Genomic DNA, 25,226 nt, shown 5'->3' on the forward strand with positions numbered 1-25,226 from the left:
TTGAACCCTTGGCTGGTGCCATGGACCACTTTCCTGAATCAAGAAACACTTTTCAAAGTAAGTGTAACAGTGTTACCTCCTGGGTGGCCGGAATTCTGGTCTTTGTCCCTGTCTAGCGTGACCATATTTAGGGCCTGATTACAACTTTGGAGGACGGTGTTAATCCGTCCCAAATGTGACAGATATACCACCTACCGTATTACGAGTCCATTATATCCTATGGAACTCGTAATACGGTGGGCAGGCTATCCGTCACATTTGGGACGGATTAACACCGTCCTCCAAAGTTGTAATCAGGCCCTTAACCTTTTGAGCGCTATTTGCTTTTAAGTGCTAGATCTACTTTTAATCTTTATAAATTCATATCTCTGGTTCCCTACATTGGATTTTCATCATTTTGGTGTAATTTTGAAGATATAAATATCTTCTATGTTTATACGTTGGTATTCGATTTTTATTGTGTGTTGTGTTTTACCAATTTAGGCCCATAGTTAAACTTTTTGACACAAAACTACGCTAACGCAGTTTTGCATCAAAAAGTTTTGCACTGTCTTGTGCCATTTTTTAGTGCCACCTGGGCATCATATTTATACTATGACGCAGGGTGGCGCTAAAAACTGGTTAGAATCAAAAATGTTGACGTTAACCCTTGTGCCCTGTCTTAAGGCAAACTGACATTAACGCTGCAAAATTGACTCTAACATGTTTTACGGCACGTCAATATGTTGCAAACGGATATGCACTATTTTAAGCCGGCATTTGCGTCAACTTTGGACGATAATGCAGGAAACATTGCAAAGGAGAGGGGAAATGGAACCAGCAGGCCACAAGAGACCCCAGGGTGACCCCATACAGCCAGTAACCAGCCAGGATGACACACAGAAGTCCCAGGGAAGGAGAAGAAAAAACACAAGTGTTGGTTTAGTGTGGAGGAGCATGAAATACTTGTGAGAGAGGTGACGGAGCATCAACATCAGCTATTCATCACCTCCAAATGGCCAATTGGTAGGAGAGAGGCATTATGGCAGGAAATAGTTGACAATATTAACAGTGTGGCAAAGGTGAGGAGAACTGTAACTGAGTGCAGGAAACTCTGGCATGATTGAAAGCGAAGAACTAAGGAGAAGATGGCAAGGAATAGAAAAGCAGCACTGCAAACTGGGGGTGGAAGTCCAGCACCACAGGAAGACCTGGAGGAGATGGTTGCAGTGGTCATACCAGAGGACCTAGTCACTGAAATCGCAGGACACAACAGCGCAGACTACCAGGAACCACCACAAATGCAGGGTAACTTGCATGGGGAAAAGATAATCAAATGTAACAAATGCAAGAAGGGGGAGATGCATAGGACACACACAATGCATTTGTAAGGAGTGCAGAGGGACACATTGCCCTTAAATCAAGTTGCACCATTCAAACATAAGCAATACATGTACACACGCCTTGGTTGTGCCATGCACCACAACACATAAACAACCTGAACATATGTTAATCGCCACGGCTACCTACAGACATGTACATATGCAGCACATAGAATGGAAGGCACATCTAATTACTGTGCCTGTGGCTGTGTCATCACAACATCCCTTGCTTATAGACAAACTAACCCTACCAACACAACTAAGATATCGGAGACTAGGAAGTCAGTCAATACCATTTCTGGGTTTACGTCATGGTGGTGTCACTTGCAGTAACACTTTGCAATTGCCTTGACCCATTGTTGAAACACATGTGTGCTGCATCTTACAGCACACATTAAAAAGGCATCTTAGCTAAAGTTACTCAAACATGTGCAGGAAGCACATAAACAGCACATCCTCATAAGGCAGCCACTTCTCCATCATGAGGTAGGGATACCTGTCTGGGTGCAGGGTAAAGTAATCTGGGCAGTGTCTGAGGGAATTGCAGAGTGGTCTTGTATCACAGGAAATATGGCACAACCCAGTGTAACTAACCTGGTGCAGTGTGGAGCCACACATATTGATGCTGATCAGGACTTCAGATTGCAATCTGTAGGTCACCACACATACAGGCTAAGACCACAACTACTCTGACACAAATACAACATGTGGTGTACGTCTGAGAACATCATGGTGTACAATTTCACAATGACGGGAGGAATGGTGCATGGGAAAGACTGGCGTTGGTAAGACTGCTAGTGCATTGTACCCTCCACGGTTGGCAGTATGGATAACATGCTGAGATAGAGGGTGGAAATTTGTATCCTCATGTCAGCTCTGTGGAGCAGTTAACACAACGTTGTTGATAGATCAAATGGAGTCAGCGACAATCTTGGGGTGCATTGGCTGTCATTGCAAATCAGGCAGTGGAAAGTGCAAAGGGCCTGGACACGGGCCCCCTGCACTGCCCATGCCAGGTGCATGGGATGTGCAGGGTCACCCATGGACATACCACACCACATAACCACCAACCTTTGCATGGGGGTTTGACCGCCATGCAAAGGCTGAGAGAAAAGTGGGAACATACCTGGAGGGTAGCGCTGATTGTAATACTAGCCTGGTGTCACCAGACTGCCAGTCTCTAAGCTACCGGCAAACTGCCAGTGCCAGGCCATTGGCACATGGGGCATTCCCCATGGACAACATGTGGCACTTCCACCTGCGCTGTTGGTGGTGGTCATATTGCCAATGGCAGTCTGGTGGTCATAGGACTGCCAGACTTGTAATGAGGGCCCATGTATGCACCAATACAACTACCTGCAAAATCTCCATCAACTACCTTGCGGCCCTGATCTAAGTTCAACAGTAGTCAACTGGCTATATCCAATATTTTGTGGCATCAGGCACTGTCATGTAGAAAATGATGTTCACATCAACAAATTAAACCCATGCAGACCATCCCTGGGTCCACCCCTGTGAGACTGTCATATTAGCTGCGCTGCCACAATGCTGCATCTCTTGCACCATAGTGCAAGGATGGCTGCATATAGGGGGAGGCGATAGTTATGTAGAGAGCACCTCCCTGCACAACCATTAACTGAAATGGCAATATGCTAGGTCCATGTGTGCTGTGCAATGCAGCACACATACACATGCATCAACATGAGGAGTAAGCAAAGGAAACAACAATATAGTGCCTTGGTAATGCCATCACTGGGGTGGAGTAAGGTTTTGGTGCAGATCTAGCATATGAAAAACACGGAAAACTGGGAAGGGGCAAATTGCAATGTGTGTTGCTGTTGCCTGACCACTGCTACACCTATTGCAAGGCCCAACCATGCAAATGGATACATAGGAAGGGGCCACAATAATAGGAACGTGTCAAGCCACCAAAAGGAAATGCAACACAGCTTGTAAATCTGATGTAGCCAATTGCGCTACTTGAGCTTCCCAGTAGCAGGGGAGAAGGTCGAATAGATATCCAATACTTTTTGTTGGAAATAAGAAGCGAGGTTGTTCCTGTGATGCATCCAAAGGCATTGATTCCTCTTGAGACTGGGTAATCTCATTAAGAACCCAAAAAATCTCTTTAGGAGTTTGCCGCCCGCTCAGTTCTTGAGGAGTAATATCTTGTTTGGGCTGTTTTTATCTCTCGGTATGATAGGATCTAATCGCTTTTCTATATTCTTGTTTTATTGCATCGTCATATGGTTTTTCGCCATTTCCTTTCCCACTTTCTAAATTCTTGTTTGAAATGTAAGAGATGGAAGTAAACCAGGGGGAGATCTTCTTAGGTCGTCCCTTCCCTTTGGAAGAGAGCGGTAAGAGAACATCTAAACTGCTGGTAATCCATTTGTTAAAGGACTCTGATAGGTCCGTGACATTGTTCTATCTAGGTGGTTTAAACTTTTCTAAGATGTTAATCCAGTCATCGGCTTTTAAATTATGCCAGCGGCTGGTAGGTGGAATGGCGTTATGGATCCGTTTCCTTTGCCTAGGTATGTCTAATTTGTGTTATCAGAGAGTGATCCGACCATACTGAATGGCGTGATGGCATAGGCAATTATTATTCCTCCACATTGACCGACACAACGCTGAAGCATGTTGTGTCACAAATGTATGGATTTCACAAATGGGGTTACTGACGTGAATATTGTAAATATCACACTACAACACTTACGCTTGTAAAAAAACACCTACTACACAATCAGCATGTCTATGTCTATTGTGATCCATCAACTCTGTTAAATGATTGTCATGTGTGAAGACATGTCAGTGGTCACATAATGTCAGTTCAAGAGTGCAGGACTGTGGGGGCACAGAGCTATACACAAGGTTCCTAATCTGACAAATGTGTGTGCTGGTCCCATCACCTACAAGCAATTCACTGAGTATGTCACAAATGAGGAACACATATATGGTACCCTCAGCCTATACGACAGGTATGGCTCAATAGCAAGTCTAGGGCAATATCGTCAGCTGGGAGTACCAGAAAAACTCATAGGTGTAGTACAGCGGTAGCTAACCTCATTAGTGATGGCCACCGGTCAGTTTTGCAGGATAGAGTTCCAATTGAGGCTGTTGTCAGATGTGCCACAGTTCATGATATTCCTACACACAACCCCAACACTGACAGCTGAAGTACCAGACCTACCTGTACAATACAAAGTATACATAGTTATCATGAGTGGTGGGTACACTGGATGGCAGATGCATGGACTAGTAGATGTGATGTTGCAATCAATGTGACAGCTCCGTTGTCTATAGGGAGTACACATGGAAAATGAAGCTTTCGTAGGCAGGATGGATTCCCTATGCCATTTCCCCAATTTGGCCAGTACTCACATGGGGAGAACCCTCAGGCCCACACTAATTACACAAACTGGTTGCAATAATAACAGGATATTTATTATAAAAAGGATCTATTAAAAAAACTCTAAAACCTACCCTAAACTATACTAACCTATACTAACTGTACTTATCATACAACTAAAGTATCAAACCTTTACTCAACTTAACTCACACATAAAACACCACACTCTAAACATTGGCCCCTCTGCCCCACTTAAGAAACAAGAAACAAGTAGGACAATGATGACTATAACTACACATGTACTGCCTAAACCTATCACCTGAACAAATATATATTTTTTGTGTTTTTATTTGTAAATTTTTTTTCATTGAAAAACACATATAAACCCCAACATGACCCCCCAACCAACAACCCATCAACAAAAACCTAAGAATAGAAACCCACCCCCCAACTACACTTATCTTAACTAATGGATACACTACACTAATCTACCACTAACTATATAAAACCCAACCTAAAATATGGTACAACTTTAAAAGGGATGGGGAAGGTCCATCATAGTATAGTAATTTTTCACTTGTGTGACCTCTTAATCTTCTTTTTGATGCATTTGAGGACTTTGCGGTCCTCTGCCAGGGCCTTCTCCAACCTGTCCAAATACTAGTATGAGGGTCACGTCCCAACATATGTTGATGTCCAATTTTGAAGGAGCAGCAGCTGGTGGTGGTGACAATATTGGTGTGGTGGTGGCGACTGGTGCTGCAGAGGTGGATGGGGTGGTTGTAGCTGGGAGCTTCTGCTGTGAGGATGGCCCTGCTCCATCCTTTGATTTAGGTGGGTGAGTGGATCCCCCGTGGTCATGCCCACCATTCCCCAGTTGCCTTCTCCGAATTGAAACAGCATGCCATGCATCAGTAGCCTGTGTGCACCTCCAGGATATGGCGGTACCTTTCAGACTGGTGGTTGAACTGAAGCCGTTCCTCATTGGTCAAGTTGGCAGCTGCAAAATGAGGACAAGCAACCATCAGTATCAGTATTGGGTGGCGTATGTACAGATTTGTAACTTACACTGCCAAAGCTGTGTACACATGCAGTGCTACACACTCGCCTCAAAACATTTGTATTGCACCTCATATGCCTCAATATGCAACCATACAGCATCAGTATCTTGTACATGTCAGTGGGATGAAGTCAATCCATTGGAAATAATGATGGCTCACAGCTGATAGGAACCGACTATGGACTGGCAAACATCACTCTCATCTACACTTTGAGCATCAGATGTCTTAACAAGTAAGGATTTCCTGTCTCCTTGAGCTTAAGGGGGGTTGGGCATCCAATCCATCAGCTCAATACCTCTAGCGATACCCCAAGGCCTGAGCACCCATTGAGGAGTGTATGAGTAGGCCAAATGTTAGGGGGCTGGCAACTACAAAGCTGGTATTCTATGTAGTACATATACATTTATGTGTCCAGGTGGAAATCCAGGCCTGAGACTACATAGCTGGGTTTCAGCTGCATTTCCCATGCTGTGGCCACATGTACAACTGATGCTACCTTGATATGAGTAAGGTTGTGCAAACGCCGGTGATAATCTTGCTTCCAGTACTCAAACCAGCCACCCTTACCCAATGGTGCTTAGCTGGCCGCGTTAAGGGAAAGATAGATTTGTGCATGGAGGGACACCTTCCAACAGATACAAATTCTACAAAGGGACTCTGCACTTTTGATGTGTGCTGCCAAATGCAGCACCCATTGAAAGAGGAAAGTATGGAAGGCACACCAACATATATGTTAGCCTGTTTTGGCCTAATAAAGCCCACACCTTGTTGTGTTTGCAGGATTTGCTACAGCCTCCAGTGTTAGGAAATGTGTAGGTATGGGACACCGTCTAATTGGTATGGTGTTGCTATGGCACAGCCATTGCAACACCCATTGCGCACTCCTTCCACCCAAAGTACTGCATGTGAAGAGGCCATATTGACAAGTTGATGTGAAGACACAAAATGTGTACTAAGGCTACCATGTATATATGGTGCAGGGCATAGTGTCCCTGGAGCCTCTCAAATATTAAGGCTGCAGTAGTGCTTGGGCCTCTTACACATGCCCCATGATGTCACCATCCATCTCCGATGATTTCTTATCATTGGTCCAGAAAACAACGGCACACATTACGTTCCACTCTTCTGACTGACTCACACCAAACCCTGGAGTAGCTAACAGGAGCCACAAAATGGCACTTAGTGGATGAATCGGTGTCTTCAAATCTTGCTGCCTTTCCAATGGTGTAAGGGGCCGGTCCACCTGTAAGACATGTATGTAGAACATTGCTTAGCGTAAATACTACTTAATGCAAATGGATAACATAGTTCAGTGTACAATACTGACTCTGGTACACAATGCACAGGTCAAATGGAACTGCCAGCAGTCTGGACCCTGTGCATGGTCAGGCTCCATGACATGGCCTTGCAAAATTATAGTAAGAGGCCAATAGCAATACAGTATTGCAGCACCTATTGCATCCATACTGCCCTTGTGGGCCTTAGTGCACCTCTTACTCACATCAATATGTGTGCGTAGTCATTATTAAGTCACAGCATGATGGCAGTGTTGGCCAACATCATGTTTACATGCAAGGCCAGTGATGCACTCAGCAGGAGCTGCTACAGATCATTGACCCACCTGCTGAGTGTATAGGGGCCCTTCTCAAGCATTTCCACACACAGATTTCACACCTACGCTCAGCAGCCCTACAGAGTGTTTGGAATTCATACTTTGGAACATTTGTTGTGATACTGAGGCCTGGATTTTGCTCTCTCTAACTAATTGTTACACACCCTTTCATGCCTTTTTAATGGCACATGCGTCATTCCTAGGTTTATAATTTGAAAGTTGCACTATGCATGCATCACAACACTTGGAGCCAAATATATGGAAGTGGCGCTGCACCTAATGCTGGGCCTGTTGAAGTACAGTCCCTAGCGCACTCCTGATACCACCATGTGTGCACCGTTTCCAATAGACTGTGCGCCATGGTGGTAGTTAGGTGGAGTAGGGACAAAAATGTGTGACAGTAGTGTGGTGCTTTGCAGGATTAGCATTATTATTCATATACCAGAGACCTGCTAAGCACCCCGGGGCCCATTGATCATTATGGGAGCTTATGTTTTGACTTTTCTTTGCTAATATGGAGGCCCCCTTTGCGCTAAAATAGCTCCCTTGCATATATTGTAGCTGCCATAGCCATGATGTGTGTCAAGCCTTGCAAAAGTGGTGCGATGCATGCATTGCGCCCCTTAATGAAGACTACGCTGGCAAAATGGTTGGTCAGCGCAGCTTTACCGTCAATCACATGACACTATTGCAGCGCAAAGGTTGCACTCTGGGCACTCACACAAGCCCCTCTGTAATGGTTATGCAGGGTTCATCATACATGTGTCCTGCATGGTCTGAATAATTATATGACATTTGATCTGCAGGCTTCAAGTGGGCAGAGACTCCTCATACAGGTTGCATGCGACACGTTCACAACCATTACAAGCAGCACTCCGACTTATCTGCTACTGTCAGTCAAATGCTGCATGCAGCCAATTGAATGGCAATGGGTGACTTACCAACAGTTCCACCAATTTAAATCCCCAAATGGTCCAGCAGATCCTGCTCCCTTGCCACCACATCTGCCCACCGAGGTTTGAGCTGGTGTTCATTGCGTCCAGTTTGGAAGATCATCCCAAGATGGTACCCGACCTTGCCCCACGAGGACGCCTTGCCTCGGTGGGGAAGCCCAGGATCACCCGGCCACCTAGTTGCAGCACGAGGGGCAGGTAATGGCCACCAACCAGATGAACCCCCCAGTACATCCGGAGACATTATCCCCCTCCTACCCTTCCCAGATATAACAAAAGGGTACAGTACATTAAAAAAAAAAATATATGAGAAAGGAAACTTAAACCCAAAGCCTACCCCAAACTCCCAAAACTACCCCAACAACTAAACCACCCCATGCAGACACCCACAAAACAATGACAAAAATCAGTACACCAATAGTACAAATGATAAGTAAATTTACAATTTATACAACAAAAACACAGGACAAAGTACAAGGGGCACAACAAAACTTCCAAACACACCACTAATCCACCAGCACCTTCAAAACACAACCAAACAGTCACAGGGGAACAGACTGTGAAGTGAAAGTTAAACTAAACTTACTGTACCATGCTTGCAGGCATGATATCCTTGTACATCACTTCCTGGGTGTGTGTGTCACATTTTTTTGCATGATGCGTGTATTTTTTGATGCATGGGAGTCATGCGTTGTCTTCTCTACATGGTACACTGAAAGTAGTGGTTACATTGAATAGCCGCTCAGGGCCCAGGTGTCATTTTAGCAATGTTGTGGTATGGTGTTGATGCATTAGCATAATTTTTTTTCTGCATATTGGAATAACGCCATTTGTTACATTGAAGCACTTGAATGAACCCTTAGTAATTTCACGGTACAGGCCTCTACTGCTATGTGGTATATGTTTTTTGGCTACATGTGCAAGTCTATGCATGAATGTAATTGCACTGTCATTGGTACGTGCAACCAAAACGTATTATCATGATGCAGTTATAGGCACTCACTCATGATTTGGGCATATGTTCATGTGTCCTACACTGTGTCCACATGTATGTTGGCACATGTGTGCTATGTGTTCACATCTGTGTATGACTGGTGAGTAGCAGGTGGAGTACATAGTTATGTCTGTAGGCAATATATGTCTATATAACTACACACATATTGTTATAATGGCACTGTGTAATTCACATGCTAAGGCATGTGTCAACCATTACATCATATACTCAGAGTATGGAGTGGACTGGGACTGCATTGACATCACATATCCCCTGTCAAGTTGAGTGTGCATGTGTGTCTACTCACTAGTTACATATCGTAATAACCTCGTTATAGGCCAGCTACACATGTGCCATGTATTCTCCTATGCTTCTTAGTTGCTGCAGATGTTATGGACACGTATGTTGGTGGAGCATGCTATATGCCATGTGTGGACAGGTGTAGTGTCATTTGTGTCACACATCACAACATTGTTGTGTCAGGGGATGTGCAAGCTCATATTGGCATCTCCCTCCATAGACAGAAGTTGTCCTTTTCACTATTGCCTGTGTTGTCACATCACTGGCACATATGTACTGTACATCAGTGGACAATTGATGGGTACATTCATACTCTCACAGGTGTTGTGACACCTATGCCATTATATTGCTGCTAGGTTATCTTTTGTTGTGAATCCATTCACATTACCATGGCTGGCCCATTATGGTGGTACATGTGTTCTGAGATCTTTGGGATATGTATGCCTTCCTCCATTTGTGTTTTGTGAACTGTCAACATCATGTCAGTCATGACTGTCACATACAAAGCTGTACAACTGTGTACACAGTGTTGCAGTGTAGCATAGATAGCAGGCCTACCCATCTACATTACTATGTGAGTGTGCGTGGCTACACAAACCCATGGTTGCATCTGGAGGTGCAGGTTGATGGTAGTCCACTTCACTCTGCCCCCTGTGCACGTGCATCAAACATCTGACATCATACGTTGATGGTGTCAGAACAGTGGTGCGTGGGTTTATTGAGCTGGTGTCTCTGCCATTTATGATGTATAATTTCCAGCGAGTGCACACTCCCTGGTGGATGGAGACATGCACAGTTGTGGACATACAGCCCTGGTTGTGATAAATTCCAATGCAGTACAAGATATCAGCCTTTCCCTCTCAGGTACAGTGGTAGTGTGCTCATACATGTGGGACATGTATGGATGTTTAGGAGTCCAAAGTTGTGTCCATGTTCACCCTGCTTGGGGTTACATAACTGATGTGACATAAAGGTTAGACAAATGATATGGTTAAGATTGAATTGTATGTGACTATCTCCTATTCTGGTACCATGCGAAGGACAATTACCATGGTATGTTGGTGGCACACATGTCATGGTCATGTATTGACGTGCCCACCCTTTCTGTGCATCAGTTATAGTTTGACATGTAGACATTGGTGTCGAGCAGTGTCTGTTTTTATGTTTGTTTGGTCACTATCCCTTTTGTCTGCCATGACTGGTGAGGTATGTTTCTGGCCTCCATTGCTCCCAGTCTTTTTTCTGCTAAAACCTTGTACACATCTTCTACAGCAACATTGCAGGTGATGTTGGAATGTGATACTACTTGTGACTTGTGTTACTTGGGAATATTCTCTCCTCCTACAACTGCTAACACAGTTGTCATTGTCCCACTGACATCATTAGTGAGATGGAATGAGTGCCAGACATACATGACATTACACATGCCACAGCACTTGAGTAGTCTCCATGTGACATGTCATGTAATATCAGTACGAATTTGTGGGTATCGCAGAGCTGTCCATCCACATCCAATGTTATACATGGCAATGCAATTCTCCCAGCATGCCACAACCTAGCTAACTCTTACCATGACTGACTAATGTTGAGGTGTATAATCTCCTTAGTGCTGTATTCATCCTTTGCCAGATGCTGATGTTATGGCTGTGTCTACCTCCACTCAGTGTGATGTGAGTCCCTGACTGTATAGGAGAATGTTGCGCATATTCACAAATGCCACACATGATTGTGAAATTGGAATCCATTTCATGTATGAACAAGTTAGTTATATGTGGTACCGTGGAATGGATCTGTCATAAAAGTGACAATAATTGGTTTGTATTGCTATGAGCTGTGTTGTGTTGTTGTACGGGGCATGCTGGGTAGACATTCAGATACAGGTCATTCATTGTGGACAATGGCATACCCGTTGCTACCTAGGATGGACACCCATACATTTGTCAACATGTATTTATCATTATTAGCAGTGGGCATTTGTGAATCAAGCCTATTTGTGTGGCCATTGTTCATCCTACGTAGATGGGTGTGTCACACACTCTGCCTACATTCCAGCCAGACTATCATTTAGCAGATGCATTTCCCCATTGTAAATCATAATCCATACAATCTACAATGTGATTGTATATGGATTCAACACCCCTAGCTGCTTATGTCACTGCCAAGCCATTGAGCATTACTCAGCCAATATGTATGTGCCATACATGATTTACAGTCCTCCATATGTCAGGGATGCAGCCTATTATAGTGCCAGTAAATATTCCCATGGACACACTGTGCAGGCTCAGCTTCCAACATTGACTAATTGCCATGGGCAATTACTGAAGGAGTGATGTTACCTATGATGTCCCCCCCCTTGACATACATGTACGGTGGAGGCCAAGCTGCTCTCACATAGTGTTGTGACAGTGTTCAGTTCTGACATTACTTTACCTCCATTTTCTGACAGTCCCTACTTTATGTGTGGTCCCCTTGCATTCTACCTGTTAGGGATGGTGTTGTGTTGGTGAATGGCCCATGGATTTGCACATTACCTACATGATGTAACAATATTTGTGGTGGTGCATGGATCTTGACCTTCAGAAGTCACATGCTAGGGATTTAGCCATCACTGATATGTGAGTTGGAGTCTGTAGAAACCCCTAGATCACCAAAGATGTGTATACAATACTTGTCATTTCTGTGTTTCTGACAAACTCCCTGAGGTTAGATTCACATTCCAAAAATATATGTATTGGACAATGAGGAGACCAAGATTTGTGTTGTTGAACAGAAGTTATTTGAGGTGTTTACATAGTACTTTATTGGTTGACTATGTATAAAAATTATCAACAATTATCTGTCTCCTGTCGACTCCTGCCGTTGTGTTTGGTAGGTCCCCCTCAAAGTCCTCATCCTCATCATCCTCCTTCTCCTCATTGTGAACATCTACTTGTCCATCCCAGGGGATATTGTTTCTGATACACATGTTGCGCAGGATAGCACATACCAGTATGACCTTGCATGCCAGCGAGGATGCATACAGAATGCTTTCTCCTGTCATATCCAAGCACCTGAACGGGGATTTAAGAAGGCCAAAGCTTCTCTCCACCACATTGCATGTTTTCCGGTTTGCTTCATTGTAAGCATGCCGTTCATTGGTATCTGGATTAGCAAATGGCTGTATGCCATAACCTTGGTCATCTGCAAAGATAAGAGGGAGAAATTTAGTGAAGAGTTGAGAAGGACCATGAATATTCCATGGCAGTGGTTGGTTGCTGTTTGAGTGGTGACTCAGAGGTGTTTGCGGTGTTGTGTATGTTCCAGGTCTTGTGATATGGTACGATAGTGTAGATGTACATGTCATTCTTGGGCACTGCCTCAAAGACCTGTATGTGACCATCTGGATTGCAATACGCATGCTCATCATGTATGTTACATGTTATATGTCGTCCATTTTAGTGGCAGGGTCCTCATATTGAATGGAGACTACCACCTCCTTGCAGCACAATGGTGTCTGATGTATGGCCAGCATAGTTGCCCTACAAAGCCAGCCTATTCAGTCGATATTGGCATGTGGCATTATGCATGCAGTGCAACACTTAGTTAGCCTTCGTGGCAGATGGTGGTTGTATCAACCATTTTGTCCCTCATTACATATCCGGTGTTCTCAAGTATGCCAGACTTAGAGTGGCAGTTGGACCGCTGCGATTGAGGCAGTATGACCCCCACATTATGACCGTGGTGGACCCACTATGTTTGGACTGCCAACATTGGCATGTTGCCACCAGCCAGCTGCCCGGCAGTCCAAGCAGTCTGCATCTGCCAGGGCAGCACTGCAAGCAGTGCAGGCCTCTGGATTTGGACTTCAAGCAAGGGCTGGTGGTACGGGGGTGTCAGGTGCCCACTGGAGGCCCCTGCACTGGCCATCCACTTGGCATGGGCAGTGCTGAGTCCCACATGAACAGTCCTATAGCACTTTCCAATGTATAAATTACATGCATTAATAGCTGCTACCAGTTTTGCTGCACCCACCACAGCACCACATTGCAGCCGGATCACTTACAAACCGGCTGCAATGTTTTGGGCCTCTTCCAGCTGGCTCGGTGTATGGAAAATTATGTTTCCACTGTCAGGCCCAGCAGTGAACTCCTAGTTGGGCCAGCAGGGTTTAGACCTCAATGGTGGTCTTACTGTGGAGGAATTTTGACAAGCAGCCTCTGCCGGTCAACAAACTCATAATGAGTGTCCAGGTGTCCAAGGGTGTGTGTCATATTTTGGCATTATGATCACATTTGGTACTGGTGTATGTCCTATCTTCATGGTAATTGGATTCTCTGCCAGACTTACTACACATTCACAGTGCAGACTTTAGGAGGGGGACCTGCTATATTTCTGTTGGGTCACTTAGTACAGTGCATGTATGGCCAGTCATGTCCTCCATACTCCTACAGGTGTCTACTATGGCATTTATGTACATTCCAGTTTAGCAGTGAATCTGCGCCATGGTATACTATTGTTAGTCTACAGTTCAGGCATGATGGGGTTATGTGCCACTAAGTGGGGCATGTGAAGTATCAGTTGAGTAGTTGAGTCACCTTTTCTCATGATTTGGTCCCACTGTCTATGATGGCAGGTACATTAGTCTTCCAATGTGTGCAATTCGATGCATTTGACAGATGTATGTGCATCCTACAGGTATGTCAGGCATGTGCAGATGTGATGTAGTTGTGGTTCACACCACTTGGGTGTGATTTGATGTGGATTGTAACTGAGTCTTGCACACCATGAATGAGGTGGGGATGTGCCTAGGTGTGACTGTCCTTCCATGTTCATGAAATAGGCCATTAACATGGCAGAGCTATTGATGGTTTAGTCTAATGTGTGTGAAGTATACTTAGTAGTCAACCAGTGGACGCTTGCAGTGGTTTGTGGTCTTCTTCTGTATACAAAGCGTACATATCTCTTCCTGTCCTTCACATGGTGTGGCTGTGTTAGGTACATGTGGGTGTCAGCGATTGTGATGTCCAATCATTGTTGTGTACTGCAGCATGTTGCATATGTGTTGTTGCCAGTAAGTCTGTGCTCCCATGCCCATGTGTGTTTGTTGTGGTGTATATGTTGTTTGTCCTACATGGTTGATGTATTGTGTGTGTATTGGTTGTTTGACTTACCGACAAGTAGGCCATTGCCATATTGTCCATCCTGGAACCGCTGGTTGATGATGGAGTGCTGGAATATGTAAGCATCATGGACGCACCCAGGGTATTTGGCTGAGATGTTGGTGAAGAGCCCATGGTGGTCCACAATGGCCTGCACATTTATGGAATGTGTGTGCTTGAGGTTCCTGTATAGGTGTTCTGTAGCTGCAGGTGGCACCAGTCACACACGGGTGCAGTCCATTGCACCTAGCACATGCAGAAACTCAGCAATCAGATGGAATCCTTGCTTGGTCTCCTGCTGCAGTTGCTGGGTGTATGGGAAGCAGATGTGGTGGGGTGTGAGGCGAATGATGGCATCTAGGACCTTAGGCAAGTAAACAGATATTTATGGCTGTGAGACACCAGCCACCAGTGCCCCTGTTGTCTGAAATAATCCAGAAGCCATCATCTGCAATAAAATGAGGAGCTTTGTAATGGGTGGTATCTTGAAGGGAGTTTGCAGCCTTGCTTTGATGTCTGGTTCAATGCGGTTCAGCAGGCGTAGAATGGACTTCCAGTTGAGATGGTAAGTCCTGATGATGTCTTGCTCCCTGAGGCCAAGGAGGGATGTCCTCTGACGTTGCCTTTGTGGGATGCAGTTGTGGTGTTTGGGGTTGCTGTTTTGGAGGTGGAGGGAGCCGCTGCCGTTGCAGAGATTTGCGGCGTGTGCCTAGCTGGAGCAGTACAACTTCCATGTTGTCCTGGAGGTAGTAAATGTTCCTTTGGTGAGTTTTCCTTATATAGTGGTGTATGTGCCTCACTTTAATGCCTGGGCAGACCCAGGACATAACATTTGACGCAAAATGGGGTTTACGTCCTTTTTGGGTCCACTCCCACCTATGTGTCTTTTTTGCATGGATGGATATATATGGCGCTAGGGGCTTGGAGCCGCAAGGTGGTTTCACGCATCCAAAAAATGACATTCACTCCTGTATTTTGACACTAGGTGGGTCTAGCCTCAAAATATAAATATGGAGTTAAGTTTACACTGAATTAGTGTCAAAATAAATGACACTAATTCAGTGCAAACATATTATAAATATGCCCCAAACTGTTTTGTGGATCTTAAATGCTTTATACACCTTAGTGGGAGTTTGTGGCTTATTGCTAAATGTAGGTACTTACCTGTCCTTACCAATAATCCACTTTCCAACACCATGCACTCGTGTAACCTTGACAAGCGCTGGACGTTATCTTCTTTTAAATAAGATACTAACAATAGTATTTTCTTCACATTTTTAATCAAACAGAACAAAGTGACTTTTGATCAAACTATCTGCTATACTTAGTCATATAAACCATGTGTTAAATTGTGTATTTAATCAGACTAGTCTATTATTTTTTAATTAGTTAGATTGTAAGTGATCAGATAATTGAGCATTCAAAACTGCATATCCTCTGGATTTTCTGGAGAGTGTGACAGTATTTGTGGACAAATGAACTCAAAGTAAACATAACAGGCCATAGAAAATGAAAAAATAAAACCAGAATAACATCTAAATAAATAGCATTTAGTAAGTTCAATTGTTTTGAATGATTTAACCAGTACTTCACCCACCAGAAAACAGCAGCTTAAAATTGCCCAGTTTTAACCATTACCTGCATATGTAAAACCAATGGTGTTGGAACTGGCCCTTTTGGCAGGTTCATCCCCTGACTTTTTGTCTCCTTCCTCCTATTTTTTCTGACCTCTTGCTGTTGGCTCTAGGACCCTGAGCACTTTATCACGGCTGATCAGTGGTAAAGTGCAGATACATTCCCTTCTAAAGTTGGTATGATTGGCTTATACCTAATTGGCATATCTAATTTACGTATAAGTCCCTTGTACAGTGATATCTCAATACCCAGGGCCTGTAAATTAAATGCTACTAGTGGGCCTGCAGCGCTGCTTGCATCACCCACTGAAGTAGCCTTTCAAGCCTGTCTCAGGCCTGCTAGCGCAGGGCCTGCGTGTGCAGTTTTCTGCCACAGGGACCTGGCATCTAAATTTACTTGCCAGGCCCAGAACTCCCCTTTCACTACATGTAAGTCACCCCTAAGGTAGGCCCTAGCTAGCCCTATCGGCTGGGTTCTATGTAAGTGGAAGGCAAAACATGTACCTAGTAGTGTGTCCTGTCCTGGTAGTGACAAACAGCCTATTTGGTTTTTCAGTGCTGAAAGGGCTGCCTTCTCATAGGACTGCATTGGAAATGCCCTGCCTTATGTCTAGGGGGTATTGTCTGATTTATGAGGGGTAGTGTAGGCATGTTTGGTATGGTTGTAATGGTAGTAAGAAATGCTGATTACTGGTGTAAGTGAATTTTTTATCACTATCACAGAAATGCCACTTCTGTGAAGTCAGCCTTTCTCTGTGCTTATGACTCTGGTGTTTTGAAGATTGACTCCAATCCACGTCTGGGCAGAGTGACAGTTGGGGGTTTGTGCATACTTTTCAGATAGCCTGTACACAGGGAGGGTGGAGGTGTCACAGAGGTACATCTGTATTTTGAATTGTCTTCCTGGGCTGAGAGAGGAGGGAGGCGGGGCACACATGCATCTGTAAAGGCTGTGACCTGGCCTCATACAAAAGGGTTGTGTACCCTCAAGTGATGCTTGGAGCCTGTCATGGAAGAGAGAGAGGGCACTCCCAGAACCAATTGTAACTGATTGGAACCGCCTCTCCCCTTCTTTGTTGAACCACTGCTAAAACTGAGTATCAGTACAGGAGAGTTTTCCCCACAATTCGGAGACATTTTGGAACTGGACACAGAATGCTGCTGCATGGATTCACCAGGAGCAACCTTGGACTGCTGCTGCTGTGCTGAACTGTGAGCTGCCTGGTCACTTGAAGGAGCTGCCACTTGCCTGCATCCACCTCGCACTGGCCTGCTGCTGGGCCCTGCCACCCTGTGCTCCATTGAACTTTCTCCCCCAGGGGCAGGGTGCTGTGGCCCCTGATCCTTGCACATGCCTGCTGCAGCACATGAGGAGTGCTGTGTGTGCTTCATTTCTCTTATGGAGCACAGTCTCTTAAGCCTAGCGCCTTAAGAAGAGCTCTATCTGCTGGTATCCAGAAGAGCCTTGAAAGCGCTCTTCCTTTGATGTGTTTCGCACTCTGGAAGCGATTGTTTTGTCGTGACCCGGCCGTTGGACACTGGATAGCGCTTTGCCAATTCCCCCATAATCACCACCACAGCCCGGGCTGGCTGTTTACGTGAAGCGTGAGTGTAGCGCGCGGCCTGGTGCTCCCAAGGCACGAAGAAAAGGAAATTGGAGCAAGTGTGCTTCTAGCATGCCCCAGGTGAGGTATACTCTGAGGAGTGCCCCCGAGGCACAACCAGGCACTTACTTTGGTGCCTGCTCACCACTGAGACCAAGGCGGGCCTTTATGTTGCTGAAGGACGTGTTGGGGGGAAGAAGTTTTGCCGGAGGTCCCCGCACTACAAGGTCCCCTCCCTGGGCCCCTTGTGTATTGTGCTTTGCCCCCACCCAGAACGGGTGGGCCCCCAGAGATCGCGGGACCCAAGGAGGGGCCTGATATAAAAGCCAGAGAGGGTGCGTGCCGCCTCCTCTCCCCAAATTACTTAGGGCCCGTTTGGCACAGAGGAGTGCCGGGGGCCCCCATTGTTGTGCTTCATGGCACTAGAGGTGCCTTTCCATCATTAAAAACAGGTACTTTGTATGAATCGATGCATATTCTTTTCTCATGTTCCAGGTATGGACATTATGGGCTAATATGTTTTCCTGGTTCTCTAATGATGTGCCATATATGTGCTGATGTTCCTTTTATGGGCATTCTATGATGATATGTTTTTATTACTTACCATATGTTTTCTAATGTTCCTGGTATGGGCATTTATGATATTTTTATGACAAGTGCATTTTCTCAGTAATGTGATTCCTGACTACTGCTTATGTTGCAGAATAATAAGTGACCTGTGTGTTATGTGTGACTACTGCCTGTCTCTGTACAGTAACTATGGTGTAATGTTCTGACAACTGCTTGGGTAGCAGGGTATTACTGGCATGTTGTGTTTGGTCTAATAATTATATTGTGTACAACAAAGTTTATTTTTATATAACTTGGTGTTATGTTTCATTTGTGATGGGGCTAGTGTGTCACGTGTGTGGTGTGGGTTGTGCAAACGTTTTACACATTGCCTCTGGGATATACCTGGCTGCTCGTGCAAAGCTACCAAGGGGGTGAGCATGGGTTATCTTGGACGTGTAACTCCCTTGCCCTGACTAGAGTGGGTGGGTTCTGCCTGGCTTAGCTGAATACCCTAGCTCACCAGAAACCCCATTTCTAACAAATGGCTATTGCACATTTCTCTTAAGCAGGTTGCTTGTTCATTGGCAGTGACAGATTCATAAGAATAGCTTGGAAGCACAAAACGAGACGAAAGAATGATTCAGTCACAGAAGTGAAGCACTCCGTGCTTATCTTAACTTCAACCAATTGCTATCTGTAATTTGTGGGACAGTTGAATGAAATTTTCTACCATATGTTTCGGGTTGCTTGCTCTATCCATGACAAGTCATTACAGGGAGGATTATAAACGCCTTCCGAAGCAACCACATTATCGTTAATGTTTGCGTAAGATTAAAAGAAAATCAACGCTTTAGTTCTCAGACGAATAGCTATTTTTTTAAGATGGTATATTTACTTAAATAATCGGAAAAAACAAGTTGCTATTGGTAAAAATATGTGTTTGTCCTTTTATTTCATTTAACTCAACTCCAATGAATCACACACAAAGAAAGGTGCTGAAAATGTGAGTTCCCCGAAGAGTTAACAAATCTGCTATTGGCAGAGTTAATTTTTACTGACAGCTTTACTTGTCACATTATGTTTCTTTTGACAAGTACCATTACTGCTGACATATCACCAAATTACACTCACTTAAGAACAAGAAATGACTACATTATGATGTGTAATACTGCAGATCAGCAGAGACTAGCATTGCGCAAATATTTGATCAGTCACAATGAGTTGTTGTTGAGACGAAACACAAAAATATCAATTGAATTATGAGAGGTCTATTGCTACTAGAAATTATTAAGGAAGACCAAAATGAAGAAGCTGATGAAGAAGCTCTCATAATATGTTTGTTAAGAAACAGTGTGTTGCACCTTGGGTGTGTGTAGATGTGCTCAAACGTGTGTTTTCTTACATGTGTTTGTGTGTTTTTATCTGTGCAGAAGTTGTATGCATTACTGTGTCTGTACAAATATATGCGTGTGTGTGAGAGGGGAAAGATGTATTGTGTTTGGTTACATAGAGGTACTGTCTACACAAGTGTATGAATGTGTGCTCAGTTAGCTGTTTTTATAAATTTGTGATTGGGAAAGTTGGGTTCAGGAGTGTTGCTTATAACGTAGGTTGTGTTTAGGAGTCATTAGAAGCATGTGCCCAGTGCAGAAGCATAGAACTAACATTGAACTGATGTATGTTTATGTGTTTATTTCACCCGTAGTTTTTCCTAATATACTTATGGGAAATGTGAAATACTTGCTGCAGGAACAGTTTCAAAGTCTCTTTTATTAAAAATAAATTCTAAATGCATTCTATAGTGTCTTGAGACTTAGGACCTCATTATAACATTGGCGGTTGGACCAGGCCACTGGCAATGCCGCGGAGAGGAAGCCACGGTCATATCGGTGGCACCCCCCTGCCCTATTACAATGCTCCCACCGGGCTGACCGGCTGGAACACTGTAATAGAGCGCTCCCATCGGTCATTCCGGCGGGAACAGTGCTACAGTATAGGACTCGGCTCCTTAATGGAGCCAAGTCCTATACCATAGCACAGAAGGACGTAGCACAGAGGGGCACCGTAGAACAGAGGGGGTCAACCAGCACCTCGGAATGAGCAGTGTCCCCCAACACACCTTTACTGCCAGCCTTTCCATGGTGGTCAGACCCACATGGAAATGATGGTGGTAAGGGGAGATGAAATCAGCCAGGCGGCACCGAGTTCGGCATCGCCCTGGCTAAGTACAACTAAGTCTGCCGTTATGCCACTGTGAACTACTAAGGCCGGTGGGGCTGGCGGTCCCCTGGTGGTCCCACCGCAATTGTCGTAATATGGCAGTCGAACCGCCAAAGTTGCAGCGCTCTGATCTTCACTGTGAGCGTGGCCGTCCTTGGACTGCCACATTCGTAATAAGGCTCTAGGTGTGCTAGGACCCTCACGGTTCTAAGGCACACTCAATAAAGGAATTACTAACTTACTGGGATGTATTAAGGTGCAGAATGCAGTGTAGTGTGTGATCTCCCTGAGGAATAAATCAAGATGGTTGTTAAAGAACTCCTTGTGTGGCTAGTTCTTTACATGCTCCCAGCTGGAGAGGACGCTATGCATTCTTCACAAAATATACTTAGGATGTGTTGCAGTGGTGCATTATTAATTTTCACCACGTATGCTCATGACCTATATTTAATTATATTTAATTATATATAATGTAGGTGATACCACGCGATATTCAAGCATTTATAAATCTTTAGAAACAACAAATTGTGTATTCCTCACTTAGAATGAAAGTAAAATGCTGTGTTTAATTAAACAGTTTGGATCTAACCCGTGTCCTGATGCAGCACTTTGCTATATGAACTTCCTTGGACGTGGCTTAAAAACATGAGTGGAATAATAAGTAAGTCTCGTTTAAAAGAGTGAAGCGGAATCATTGCTTTGTGGAAACAGCAATGTCCACCTGAACGAACCTTCATTTATATCCCGGATGACTTTAGCAATGAGACTCAAATGTTTGCCTGGGCTTGTAATGATTATGAAGTTGACTGCAGAGGCTCTCGCTGGGTCTATTTGCAGCTCCGAGCCATCAACAGCAAACTGAGTACTTTTAAATGCAAAAACATTTTGTAAATGAGTCGTGAACCGCATACTGTGGTGCTCTGAGCATTATGCATTTTATTTCACCCTTATCCTAAAGAACAATTCCCGATGCTTTCTCAGTTAATAAACGTAAACTCGGTTGCACGGTACATTACGCCTGACGAAATGTAAATGTTAAGTGACTTAGTAGCACGGACTTAATTTCCAATACAGTACCTTAATTTATTCTGTCAGGTCACATCTGGATTTTCCAGGATTTTGTAGCTTAATATACATGCTTATAACTGCCGGCGTATTAATCCACGAAGGATTGAGTTTCCAACCGAGAGCTAAAGTATACTGCACTGCAGTCAGTAGGCAAACTAAATTATTGAACTGGAATACATTCCTTATGTTGAAATTGACATAAGGTGACGTGTTGTCTAATATGAGAAGTTCACTTCATATAATTAATAAAAGACGAGCTTGCTGAAATCTAGGTTACCGTAAATAGCTATTATTTTCATGCTCTCTGTCCACCTAATGGACTTTTTGCTTGCTCGGGAGGCCTTTAGACCAGAAAAAATAATTCGCCTTTTTAACCAAACATAAGTTAAAACTAGAGGAAAGACATTGTTACCCGGTAAAATTTGATAAAAGTCCGACAGTCACCCTTCACAACACATGGAAAATATATATTTTTGCAGCGTAAACCTAGAAAGATAACGTCTCTCTATTAGCAATTTAGAAGGGCACGTTTCCCCTAAATGCAGTAGTTGACAACCAGTGCTAATTTGAGCCAGTGTTTGAGAATGCTTGGCACTGACACTTACCACGGCACTTATTGCAGCGACCACATGGTGGCAAAGCCCGTCTGAGTTTGAGGTAAGCATCACATCAAAGTGGTTAACAAAGCAAAATACACTTTAAAATACATACTGCCCAGGCCATTATTGTGGTGTTACTGGCATTAGCAGTGCTGGCAGGAGCAATAGGTGGTGCAAGCCGATGTGACCCATAGAAGGAACCAGGCACTTCATTTTACTACAAATAAAGCAGTGATGATAAAGCTAGGAACAGTATTGCAAGAACGCCCTAAAAACGTCAGGGGAACCGAGTAGATGTGAGGAAACGCAAATGCCCCAGCACAGCTCAGCAAGCTCTCCTCCAACCCTAAACCCTCTACCTCAGCACAACAGAAACCCTCCATGAAAGAATAGTTCATCACATTGCACATTCCATGGAAGAGAGGAAGGTCCAACAAGTATTTACTTGAAAACGTTTTCCTTGTAACTCCACTTGAGTAAACAGATTTCTTCCACACCACACAATAGCTTCTCTAAGAAATCTTGTTAGTCACATACAAAACATTTTGATATATTATCATTTACATAATATCTATCTATCGTCACTGAAAAACCCAAAGGTTAAAGTAATGTAATAGTTAGGTCTAATAAAAACATCTGTTTTCAATATTTTTTAAAAACCTTGAAAATTCACTGAAAATACAAATGTATAAGTAACGTTATAGGTGATGTTCTCACGTTAAAGTTTTCAACTAAAAACACAGAAATTCACCAGTTCCAGTTAGCAGCAATAAATATTACTTGTGCTCAAGCAATGCACTGCGTAAGATCTCACATTTAACATCACTCATGACATGTTCTATGACATCATTTATGATATCACTGGTGACATCTCAAAAGAAAAAACAAATGGAGGCCTGGACACATTTATTATTTTTATGCCCCAGCAAGTCCATCTCCCTTGGGCTGAATTCATAAAGGACAAGGTGGCTGCATTGCTCCCACTCCAAGCCTCCAGAGGCCCCTTGGAGCCCACCCCGGGACAAACATTTGCTTATATGCAGAGGGGGTGTTTTGCTTCTACTTCAGACTGAGAGGAAACACAAATAAAAGGAATTCCAAAAATGCAGAGCTCCTAATCCGAGTAATTCATTTATTAAAGCAGTGTTTAAGGTTCAAATAGAGGAATCATGCAGGTCAAATGCAGCAAAATGAATAGCCTTCCAAAAATGTTCACAGCAGTAGAATAATAATGATCACAGAAACAAACAATGAAAATACACTACTTTAATCATGGATTACATTTCTGTATAGACAGTGATTATATATCCATTCACAATGCAAAGCTAAAAATAGGAATTAAAAATGCATCACCACTGGGCGAAGTAAACACATCATCTCTTTGCCAACTTCAAGTCGGGGACCCAGACAACTGCTGAAAGAGAGTACTACCCTAGATGGGAAAGAACAAGGCAAAGGCATCCCTTTCCTGCAAGGAGTTCGATCTCTAATTCCAGTCATCAGATTAAATCTTAAATACATTAAACAAGCTAGAGAGGAGAATTCTAGAAACTCCCCCCTTCAATATTGTGAGTAGTTGTTCAAACGCTGGCCATAACAGTCTGTGTTGAAAGAGCACGTTAGAGATTTGGCCACATACCAAGGTGTGCTCCCAAGACCGAGATGTTCCCTACCGTATTATAAACATTCTTCTGGTACAACATTATCTTACCCTCACTCATCCATCGTATGTACCTGACCTTGGTGAGAAAGAGCACAAACAGTGAAAACATGATCGAAAAACATGTTGCATAAGTTGTGCAAGGAAAAATACCTCCATCACCAATGTGACGGTGTTTGAAGTTAAGTTAAGAACAAAAAGGAGTCAGTGGTCAAGATGCAGCAGTGGTTAAATACAGATATCATTACAGGGGGGTTGCATGGCCCCTGTCCCTGAGACTCTAGAGGCCCCAGGAAGCTCACCCCTGGTACTGAAATTACTTTATATGGGGAAGGTAAGCCAAGCAGCCTCCATCCCTGTGCCTCCAGAGGCCCCAGCGAGCCAAAACCCAGTGCTGAAATTTAACAAAATGGGGAGGGGGTAGCACAACTCTCCTCCCCTATCCATTAAAGGCCCCAGGTAGCCTACCCCAGAGCTGACTACTTTAAGGGAGTCATTATTGGCCCCTGGGGCCGACTCTGTAGCTATGTCCCGGGGACTCCAGCCCTGGGACATAGTGGTTTCCCTTACCCCAGTGGCGGGCAGGGAAAATGCATTTTTGAAAATTCAACCAACGGGGAGCAAACACCAAGTCTGCTCCCAGTGGGTGGGAGCTTTACAAATGCTCCCACCTGGTGGTAGCTTACTTTTGATCGGTTTCCCTGCCCGCATTGATGCAGGCAGGGAAACAGATAAAAATTTGGCTCCCGCCCACATAGAGCAGCATTAGTAGCTGCAGTATGCAAGTGGGAGCAGTGCCGGCTCCCACTGCATTCAAGGAGATGGCAGGGGCCCGTGGCCCAAAAAAGAGTATGGTGCCAACTTGGGGGATGGGGTCACCGGGGTAGTTAGCGACTCAGGGAGCTGCACTGACCCCCTTCCTATTATAAATAATGTTGGTCCTCCAGGTGGGCTCTCTGGGCCTTTTAGAAGCTTGGGAAGGGGGGCTGTTATGCCCCCTACCAATTTTGTAAAGTTTGGCAAGAGGACGGCTTCCTGGGGCCTGTAGAGGCTCAGGGAAGGAGACTGCCCACCAATTCCCCTATTTTGAATGATGTGAGCTCCTGGGGTGGGCTCTT

The sequence above is a fragment of the Pleurodeles waltl genome, chromosome 1_2 (genome assembly GCF_031143425.1).
Source record: "Pleurodeles waltl isolate 20211129_DDA chromosome 1_2, aPleWal1.hap1.20221129, whole genome shotgun sequence".
Classification (NCBI taxonomy): domain Eukaryota; kingdom Metazoa; phylum Chordata; class Amphibia; order Caudata; family Salamandridae; genus Pleurodeles; species Pleurodeles waltl.